General features: G+C 44.7%; 1 pseudogene across 1 annotated transcript; it reads left to right on the top strand.

Moving 5' to 3' along the window:
- Positions 1-349: 349 nt before the first annotated feature.
- LOC311589111 (large ribosomal subunit protein uL13-like) lies at positions 350-1864 on the top strand (annotated as a pseudogene). The gene is made up of 2 exons: positions 350-448; positions 1373-1864. The product of its transcript is annotated as a large ribosomal subunit protein uL13-like (transcript).
- The last annotated feature ends 9396 nt before the right edge of the window (positions 1865-11260 follow it).

Genomic DNA, 11260 nt, shown 5'->3' with positions numbered 1-11260 from the left:
GTCCCATTCAAGTCCCTGGTCTCCTCGGAGAAGATCAGCTATGGTGCCTACTGATCGATGCCATCTTGGAATCCAAGACATCAATTTTTAAAAAAGATTTATTTATTTATAATTTATACAGTATTCTGCCCAAATGTGCATCTGCACACCAGAAGAGGGCACCAGATCTCATTGTAGATATTGTGAGCCACCATGTGGTTGCTGGGAATTGAACTCAAGGCCTGTGAATGAACAGCCAGTGCTCTTAATCTCTGAGCCCAGCCCAGCCCAGAAGACATCTTTTAAGACCAAAACTATGTATCCTTCCTTCTCTGGTGGCTGGAGATTCGAGGGTATAGTGTTAGGAACCATGGGATGGATGGTCTCCACCCTGCTGTTGACCTCTCTGAGTGATCCTGCACTGGGAGGTAGTTCTGAGAGCCTGGTTTTTGGACCGGGATCAGGGGAGGTATTCCAAGGGGAATGTTAGGGGATGGGGACCCCTGCTTCCTGTAGCCTGTTCATGTGTTTAGCAATCCCCTACCTGGCTTCCTGGATATTGTTTGACCAGTGACTGAATAGTGATTGGCACTCTGTAGATGGCCAAACTTGGTGGGTTATTCTCGGCCCAGACCGTTGTGAATTCTGCATTTGCCTCGAAGTTTGAGCGTCATTTTCAGGTGCTGGACTTGGTTAGAAGAGGTGTCCCTCCAACACGGAGCAGGTCACAAGAGTATGGGTTAGGAGTTGAGTAGAACTCAAAGCAAAATGAGTAGTGGCCTCCCCAAAGGCTTCTCCTGCCACACTTGTGATAAATCTCTCCCAAGATGGGACGGAGGCAGTCTGTCATGAATAAGAAAGAGTGGATCAGCTAGAGGTGGTGACGCACACCTTTAATCCAGGCACTTGGGAGCCAGAGGCAGGAGGCTCTCTTTGAGTTCGAGGCCACCTTGGTCTATAGAGCAAGTTCAGGACAGCTAAGGAAGGCTACACAGAGAAACCCTGTCTTGAAAAAAAATAGGAGGAGTGGGTCATAGTAGAGTATCTCAAGTCCACCATCGAGAGGTCTCCAAGTTGAGTTGTCACTGGTCCTAGCAGCTCTGTCAGGATTGAATGGGCCACTCCTGTGTCAGCCAGAAATTTAACAGACTTGCCCCCTACTTTTAATGTTGCCCTGGGCTCCTGAGAGCTGAGTGGAATAGAGCCCTGGCCTTGTTAGTTCTCACCCCAATGAAGGTTAGGAGCCAGGCATGGTGGCCCACACCTTTAATCTCAGCACTGGAGAGGCAGAGGCAGGCAGATGTCTGTGGGTTTGAGGACAACCTGGTCTACAGGGCAAGTGCAGGTCCAGGTCAGCCAAGGCCACACAGAGAAACCTGTCTCGGAGGCACAGGTTCTAGGGCTGGAAGATGGAGGCCATCTTCTGGGCCAGGCATTGTGGCCAAGCAAGTACTATTGGGCCAAAAGGTGGTGGTTGTATGCTGCGATGGCATCAACGTTTCTAGAAATTTCTACAGAAACAAGTTAAAGTATTTGGCCTTTCTCCAGAAGCGGATGAACACCAACTCCTCTCCAGACCCTTACCACTTCCCAGCCCTGAGCTGCATTTTTTTTGGCTGCCTCACAGACCAAGAGAGGCCAGGCTGCCCTGGAACGCCTCAAGGTGTTTGATGGGATCCCTTTATCCTATGACAAGAAAAAGTGGGTGGTGATTCCTGCCGCCCTCAAGGTCGTGCAGCTGAGGCCTGCTGGAAAGTTTGCTTACTTGGGTCCTATGGCTTGTGAGTGTAGGTGGAAGTGCCAAGCAGAGACAGCAGAAAAGAATGGGAAGCAGAAAATCGACAAGTTCACAGGGGTCCTCAAGACCAACGGACCCCTGATGTGAGCCCAACACAGACTGTGTCTCATGCCCTCCTGGCTGGCACTTCCTCCACCACCAAATAACTAAAATCCGTATCTCAGGGTCACAGTGACAGGTGGTAAGACACAGCTGCAGGGAAACTTAAGCACAGCTGCAGGAAAGTGCCCCTAGCCTGAGTCACGTGACCACACTCCTTTCTGCCCCAGAGATAAGAAGGCCAGATCAAAGGGCCTTGCCCGGCCTCACTTTTGCTTTGTGGAGGTGAACAAAGAAGATCAAAAGAAAGTTGGAGCCAAGGTGCCCGATCACCTTAGGACACTAGACCCTCTTATGTATCTTGTTTTTGTTTGTTTGCTTGTTTGTTTGTTTTTTGTTTGTTTGTTTTTTCGAGACAGGGTCTCTCTGTGTAGCCTTGGCTGTCCTGGACTCACTTTGTAGACCAGGCTGGCATCGAACTCACAGTGACCCGCCTGCCTCTGCTTCCCAAATGCTGGGATTAAAGGCGAGCACCACCACACCCGGCAAACCCCCTTACGTATCTTTATCCATAAGTACTTGCCAAGCTGGGAACCCCCTCCCCTACTGTGGGAATGCTGGGAGAGAAAAGGACCTAAAGAAAAACCCCTCAAACCAGAGCACAGGGTCGCCACCAGATATCACAGCCCAGCTTGAGTCTTAATAAAGACCCTTTGTGCTCTTACATGGGTTTGCCTCCTGGGGATTCTTGGGAGTACTCTAAACTGGCATATTACAGGGAAGTGGGGACGAAAGGTGCCTTAGTCATTGCTCCCTTAGGTAGAGGATACTTTTTTTTGTTTGTTTCTTTGTTTGTTTGTTTTTGTTTTTCGAGGCAGGGTTTCTAGGTATATTTAGCCTTGGCTCTCTTGGACTCGTTTTATAAACCAGGCTGGCCTCGAACTCACAGCGACCCATCTACCTCTGCCTCCACCTCCCAAGTGCTGGGATTAAAAGCCTGGCTATTTTTTTTTTTTGGTAGCAGATACATTTAGACAGCTCTTGTTGGGTTTTATTAAAGTGGATTTACTTAGGCTGCAGTGTTTAAAATGAAAAGAGCAGGAGGGCTGCCCTGCCCACCTGCCCCAACACCATATTCTACAGGTGTGAGAACAGGGGCTGCACACCTGACCTGGGATGACACGGCCAAGCACGTCGGCTGCCTCTGCTCCTTCCCTACTGCTGGAGGGTTCTGTGTGATAATAAGTTATTTGACTGTTAAAGACGGGGAGTCCTTTTCCCCTCTTCGGATTTGGGCATATCCCATACCCCCATGTCCTTTCTGCTTGCACCGAGCGCATTGGTTCCTCTCTAAGCTCCCACCCCAAGTGTTTCTGGCTCCCTGCTGTGTGATTTCCCTTATGGGGTCTCGTTGAGGCTGCCCCTACTGCTCTGGCCAATCAATCTTTTCTTTTGTTTTTCTACAGAGTCATGGTTATCATAAACCTTCTGAGCAATCTCCAACAGCTGAGACCTATTCACACCCTCTGACACTTTAACTTCTTATGCTTCTTTCTAACATCTGAAGCTAATGGCATAACAAAAGCAATATTAGTTCCTCACTGTTTTTTGTCTTGTTTTGTTGGGTTTGATGGGTCTATTGAGTAAACACTGGGTAAGGTTCCCAGAGGTGCTCCAAGAACAAAGCAGGCAATTCTTTTTTTTTTCTTTTGATTTTTCAAGACAGGGTTTCTCTGTGTAGCCTTGACTATCTTGGACTCGCTTTGTAGGCCAGGCTGGCCTCGAGCTCACAGTGATCCGCCTGCCTCTGCATCCGCGTGCTGGGATTAAAGGTGTGCACCACCATGCCTGGTTGAAGTACTTTTTTTTTTTTAACTTATTTTTATTGTATGTACATTGGTGGGTTTTTATTTTGTTGTTGTTGTTGTTGTTGTTGCTGTTGTTGTTTTTTGCCTGCATGTACATCTGTGTGAGGGTGCTGTATCCCCTAGAACTGGACTTACAGACAGTTGTGAACTGCCGTGTGGGTGCTGAGATTTGAACCCAGGTCCTCTGGAAGAGCAGTAGGTGCTCATAACCTCTGAGCCATTTCTCCAGCCCTGTCCCTGAAGTACTTTAACATACACTTTAACAGTGTCGTAGGTCTGTTCACTCCCTTCCTATCTCAGCTCCCTTTCCTCCAGCAAACAAAAGTGACAAAAATACACAAGAGAGGCACAGACCAGACAGGCAGCAATGAACACAGCCACGGATGGCAGCAGCACAGGCTTAAACCAGGGGATCCATGCGCATCCCAGACACTAGAAATGCATCCAGCCTTTCCTGAGTGTCTTGTGTGAAAGATGCCAGGAACAGACTCACCTCCTATGATGGTTTGAATAGGTATGACCCCATAGACTCACGTGCTTGAGCGCTTGTCCATGGGCGGTAGACACACTATTAGGCGGTGTGGCCTTGGTGGAATAGGAAGTGTGACACTGTGAGAACTGGCTTTGAAGTCTCCTATGCTCAAGCTATGCCCAGTAAATCACACAGTCCCCTTGTGCTGCATCCAGATCAAGACGTAAACCTGTCAACTCTTCGTCCAGCACCACGTCTTCTCGCCTCCCGGTCCTCCTTCTCTCTCACCCCTCCCCTATTCCTCAATAAAGGGGAGCTCCCTTTCCCATGTACCCCATCTCATCAAGACTGAGCATGTCTTCTTCCCTTGTGGCCTGGTGAGGCACTGTCCTCAGAGGGAGGTGACCAAAAAGCTGGGAACAAAATTTATGTCAGAGACAGCAAATGTTTTTCTTTATAAGGGTTGACCTGGTCATGGTGTCTCCTCACAGCAATAAAACCCTAATTATGGCAATGGGACATGCCTATAATTCCAGCACTTGGAAGACATAGGAGTAAGATCTCTCTGAGTTCAAGGCCAGTTTGATCTACGTAATGAGTTCCAGTACCACCAGGGCTACACAGTGAGAGTCTGTCACAAAAAAATTAATAAACAAACAAACAAACAAAAAAGTAAGAATAATGTATTTGTTGTTTTAATGTCCTTATTTGAGATGCATTTTGGAAGACATACGTTAGCTCTGAGTAGGTAGTTTGGGTTTAATCAGTTGTATTATAGTTTCTTGGACTCAGCAGGAGTGACAAAGCAGGTCATAGTGTCAGTGGCTTCTTTCTCTTATCATACATATCCTTTAATCTTTTTCATCTTAACATGATGTTGCAGCCAGGTGGTGGTGGCGAACCCCTTTGATCCCAGTACTTGGGAGGCAGAGGCAGGCGGATCCCTGTTAGTTCGAGGCCAGCCTGGTCTACATAGAGTGGGCTCCAGGACAGCCAGGGCTTCTCAGAGAAACCTGTCTCGAAAATCCAAACAACAACAACAACAACAACAACAACAACAACAACAATCTGTTGCATTTTCTCCTCTAAAATGTTATCCCGTATTATAAAGAGTGTATGAAGGTTGGAGATCCATTTTCTAAGGCTTTATCAAGCGGGATCAGATCATAGAGCCTGCCTACGAGCCATCAAGTCCCTAGCAGCCAGGGGCCGGGGATAGCTCAGTTGGTAGAGTGCCTGTCTAGTATACATGGAGCCCTGAGTCTGATCCCTAGCACCCCATAGCTGGCTGTAGTGGCACTCACCTGTAGCCCTTGTACTTAAGGGGACAGGTTGGATGACCCCGGTAACTCAAGGTCATCTTCAGCTATAGTTAGAAGGCAAACCTGGGATACCTGAGGCCCTGGCTCAAAACAGAGCACTCTGTACCTGCCTAAGCCAAAAAGGACACTAAGGCACCCAGATTTGATAGTAATCTGGAAACAAAACAAAACAAAAACCAGACAAGATCTTTCAACTTGACACGTCAAGCTGTATAAACAAATAAATCACTGTAGGATCTCCTCATAGACTTTCCATTAAAAATTCGTTTGAGGTGGGGCAATCTTAGATTGCATTTATTTATTTATTTATTTATTTATTTTTGGTTTTTTGAGACAGGGCTTCTCTGTAGCCTTGGCTGTTCTGGACTCACTTTGTAGACCAGGCTGGCCTCAAACTCACAGCGATCCACCTGCCTCTGCCTCCCAAGTGCTGGGATTAAAGGCGTGCACCACCACGCCCGACTTATTTGTTTACTTTTAAGGATTTATTTATTTATTATTTATGCAGTGTTCTGCCTGCAGGCCAGAAGAGGACACCAGATCTCATTATAGATGGTTATAAGCCACCATGCAGTTTCTGGGGATTGAACTCAGGACCTTTGGAAAAGCAGACAGTGCTCTTAACGTCTGAGCCATCTCTCCAGCCCTGATTGCACTTTATTTTTTTGTTCATTTATTTTGTATGTGTTCGTGTGGGTACAGGTGTGCATGCATACATGAATGTAGATGTGTGGACTGACCTGCCTCTGCTTCACCACCACGCTCACCCCACTTTGTTTTGTGAAACAGATTTTCTGATTGACCTGGATCTCATAGATGAAGCTAGGCTGTCTGAATACTGAGTCCCCGGAACCCCTGTGTCTCTGTCGCCCCCTACCCCCAGTATTTAGGTATATGAATTTGCTACCACTTCCAACTCTTTTTTGTGTGTGTGTTTTGTTTTTGTGTTTGTTTTGTTTTGTTTTGTTTTGAGACACAGTTTCTCTGTGTAGCCTTGGCCGCCCTGGACTCACTTTGTAGAGCAGGCTGGCCTCAGATTCACATCTATCAGCCTGCCTCTGCCTTCCAAGTGATGGGCTCAAAGGCATGTGACAATACACTCAGCTTCCCCCCTCCCAGCTCCTGGAATTTTTCTGAGGGTTCTGGGAATTGAACTCAGATCCTCCTGCTTGTATGGTAACACTTTTCCAACTGAGAAATCTCCTGGCTCTATTTTCTGAGATTAAATTTTGGATTTGTTTTTGTTTTGTTTTGTTTTGTTTGGTTTGGTTTTTTGTTTTGTTTTGCTTTTAGTTTTCCAAGACAGGGTTTTTGTGTGTAGCCTTGGCTGTGCTGGACTTACTTTGTAGACCAGGCTGGTCTTGAACTCACAGAGATCCACCTGCCTCTGCCTCCTGAGTACTAGGATTAAAGGTGTGTGCCACCACGGTGAATGTTTCTTTTGATAGACAGAAACTTTTATTTTTTTCTTCCTTTAAGATTTATTTATTAAGCTGGGCATGGGGGTGCATGGCTTTAATGCCAGCACCAAGGAGGCAGAGGCAGGCAGATCACCGTGAGTTCAAAGCCAGCTTGGTCTACAAAATGAGTCCAGGACAGCCAAGGCTACACAGAGAGTCCCTGTCTTGAAAAACAATTGGAGACAACAAAGCTTCCCTTTCAATAAAGTTCGCCTGGGCTCTTTATGGCATATAGAACAATTACACAAGGAATCAATAAATATATAGAGGACTTGACCAATAGGCATCTGGCTCTAATACATAAAGCATTACATCCATGGGAAATGGTGGCTCATAACTGTAATCCCAGCCTATGGGAATGGAGCCAAGAGGATCAGGCAGTCAGATCATTCTTGGTTATGTAGCAAGTTTGAGACACTTCTGGGTTATATGAGACCCTGCCTCAAACAAGCAAGACAAATAAGTCATCATGTCCAATAGGAATGGAATACATATTCTTCTCAAGTGAATATAGAACATTGTCCAGGACAGGCCATATAGTAGACTTCCAAATAAGGTTCAAATAATTTAAACGTAAATAAAGGGCGGGTGGTGGTGGCACATGCTTGTAATCCCAGCACTTGGGAGGCAGACGCAGGCAGATCGCTGTGAGTTTGAGGCCAGCATGGTCCACAAAGCTAGTCCAGGACAGCCACAGCCAAGGCTACACAGAGAAACTCTGTTTCAAACAAACAAACAAACGAAGTAAATAAATAAAATCTTACAAAGTACATTATCTTTAAGTATAGGAATGAAGCTAGAAATTAATAACAAGGAAAAAGTAAGCCTTTTTTGAGACATGGTCTTATGTTTTGTTGTTTTTGAGACAGGGTTTCTCTGTGTTATCTTGGCTGTCCTAGACTCACTTTGTAAACTAAGCTGACCTCAAACTCACAGGGATCCACCTGCCTCGGCCTCCTGAGTGCTGGGACTAAGAGACATGGTCTTATGTATACCAAAATAGCCTTAAACTTGCTATCATAGTTGAAGATGACCTGAGACTTCTGACTTTCTGTCTCCCTAGTACTGGGATTACAGATGTGCACCATCAAGCCTAGTGTATGCAGTGGTTAGGATCAGCCCCAGGGCTTGGCTAATGCACTCTGCCAACTGAACTACAGCCCCAGCCTAAACATCACATTTTAAACCAGTGAATCAAAGAAGTCACAGAAAAAAATTGAGATGAATAAAAATAAATACAATACATACAAAACTTGTGTGACACAATGAAATGCATTAAACACATTTTTCAGAGGGAAGCCAAAAGAGGCCCGGCTTAGTGGTGCATGCCTTTAATCCCAGTGCTGAGGAGGCAGATGCAGGTGGATCAATGTGAATTCCAGGCCAGCCTGGCTACAAAGGGAGTCCAAGACAGCCAAGGCTACACAGAGAAACCTTGTCTTGAAAAACAAAAACAAAAACAAAAACAAAAACAAAAACAAAAAGAAGGAAGCCAGGTAGTGGTCGCACATACCTTTAATTCAAGCACTCAGAAGGTAGAAGCAGGTAAATTCAAGGCCAACTTGATCTACAGAGTGAGTTCCAGGACAGCCAGGGTTACACAGAGAAAACCTGTCTTGAAAAAACAAAAACAAGAACAGCAGCAACAAAAAACCCCAAAACCCATTACCATGGATCTAATGTTGGCTATTCATGTCAACTTGAGTGTCAAGAATGGCTTCCCTGCCCTGTAAGCTCATCCCTGAGGAGCCTCAATGGCCAGACCCCGCTAGCCAGACTTCACTAACAGGTGTTTCCTAGCAGGTGTTTCCTAGCAGGAGTTTTCCTAACAGGTGTTTCCTAACAAGTGTTTCCTAATAGCTGTCCCCAGCCCAGCCACAACCAGCCCTACAGAAAAAGCCCACCAATTTGTGAACTTGCCCTAAAATTAGGCCACAGAAATTGCTCCAATCCCAGACCACCCTAGAAAGCTCTGCCCCAAGGGGGGAAAACGTGCTTAAATTCTGTTCTATCCAGTTCTCTGCTGCTGCCCCATACCTGATCAGTGCCAGGCACTCTCCTGAAATTTTCCCTCCCAATAAGTCTCTTGTGTGAGGACTCACTTTGTAGACCAGGCAGGCCTCCAACTCACAGCGATCTGCTTCCCTCTGCTTCTTGAGTGGTTAGATTATACGCCTGCGCCACCCCACCCGGCTCATTGTTTTTTTTTTTTTTTGGTTTTGTTTTGTTTTTTTGTTTTGGCCTTTGGTTTTTCAAGACAGGGTTTTTCTGTGTAGCCTTAGCTGTCCTGGACTCACTTTGTACACCAGGATGCTGGGAATTGAACTCAGGACCTCTGGAAGGGCAGGTGGCACTTTTAACCACTGAGCCATCTCTCCAGCCCCTGAGTGGCTTATTAAGTCATTATTAAAAAAAAACATTGAATTTTCTCAAAATCCTCTTTCTGTATCAATACTGATTACTATGTATCTACCTTCTGTTAATGTAGCATATTGCACTTTTTGTTTTTAAAGATGGGATGACTCTCAGTTGCCTTGGCTGTCTTGGAACAGTTAGTTGGCCTTAAACTCATAGAGATCCTCTGCTTCCATCTCTCAAGTGCTGTGACAAAATGTATGTGTCACAATGCTCAGCTCATAATCATTTTCATACTCTGAACCCTCCTTCCATTCCAAAAATAACTGTCACATTAAAAAAATTATTTTAGACTTGCTTTATTTTATGTGCATGGCTATTTTTCCTGTACGTGCATACTTTTCTGGTGTCCATGGAGGCCAGAAAAGGACATTGGATTCTCTGGGACTAGGGTTTGTGAGCCACTGTGTGGGTACTGGGAAAAAGCCGAGGTCTGCTACAAGAACAAGTGCTTTCAACCTCTGAACCATCTTTCCAGGCCCAGTGTCACAACCCTGTAGAGTGCACAGTCCTTTAAGGATGCAGTTGAGATGGCCCCAAGGACACATCAGGGGAAGATGCTCTAGAGAGAACTTATGTGCCGCAGCTAAACACATTAGAAGAAGATGTGATGGAGGCAAAGGGGACCCAGGAGACTCAAAGACATAGGAAAATTTATTGGTACTGAGCCTGAGAGTATTGCTTCTACCTGCTCAGTCTTCACCTTGAGGGGGGGCCCTTTTCCTAAATACCAATAAAAAGCCTTGAGTTAAAAAAAAAGTTAAATTTTGTTTTGTAGTACTTGGCTAAACATTTTTGTATCAGTATTCATCAGGAATATTGTTCCATAGTTTTTTCTTATGATGCTATCTTTGTTGAATATCCAAATATTGCTGGCTTCAAAGAAAAAATGGAGAAGTGTTTCTTCCTTTTCAACGTTTCCAAGAGTTTAGAGTATTGATGTCTGTAGTGGCAATTTGGGGTTGTTTTTGTTTTGTTTGGTTTTGGTTTTGGTTTTTCAAGACAGGGTTTCTCTGTGTAGCCCTGGCTGTCCTAGACTCACTTTGTAGAGCAGACTGGCCTTAAACTTAACAGAGATCTGCCTGCCTCTGCCTACTGAGTGCTGGGTTTAAAGGCCCCCATCACCACGCCTGGCTGGATTTTTGGTTACTTTAAAAGACAGAGAAACATTATAAGAATATGTTTTAATTTTAATCCCAGGTGTTGAAATATGGGGCTGCTTCACATCAGCTGACTATGACAGGCCTCATGTTCTCACAGAGACATAATTTTCCTACATTTTACTAGCACTAGATTTTAAAGATTTCTTCTTTCTTTAAAGATGGCTTCTAATCCATTTTTGTGGAATATCCATTTTGAGGAAGAAAAATTTTTATAGGTTTTTATAGGAAGCCTTTTATTAAGCAGAAACAGAAGTTCAAACTTGTGTGTTACATCCCAAAGGTTAAGAAAAAGGATTGTGGTTGTCAATTATGTATTCATGCAGCTAAAGCCATTCATCAAACCGTAGGCTAATACATGATTATTTCAAGATTAAAGTAACCCAACTCTAGTATCCATAAGGTACATTAGTGACCTTTTTCTAGCATATATATATATTTTTAAAGATGTATTTATTTATAATATATACAGCATTCTGCCTACATGTATGCCTGTATACCAGAACAGGGCACCAGATCTCATTATAGATGGTCATGAGTCACCATGTGGTTTGCTGGGAATTGAACTCAGGACCTCTGGAAGAGCAGCCAGTGCTCTTAACTGCTGAGTCATCTCTCCAGCCCCCCTTTCTAGTATATTTTAATAATATATTACTTTTTATTTACTTACCAAATGAAATATATAAATTAAATTTCTCTTTCTTTTTTCTTTTTTTAAAGATTTTCTTATTTATTACATATACAGTG

Source organism: Acomys minous (genome assembly GCF_964271855.1).
Source record: "Acomys minous genome assembly, chromosome: 18".
Lineage (NCBI taxonomy): Eukaryota > Metazoa > Chordata > Mammalia > Rodentia > Muridae > Acomys > Acomys minous.
Note: the sequence above shows the minus strand (reverse complement) of the source record. Positions and strands in the feature narration are given on the sequence as shown.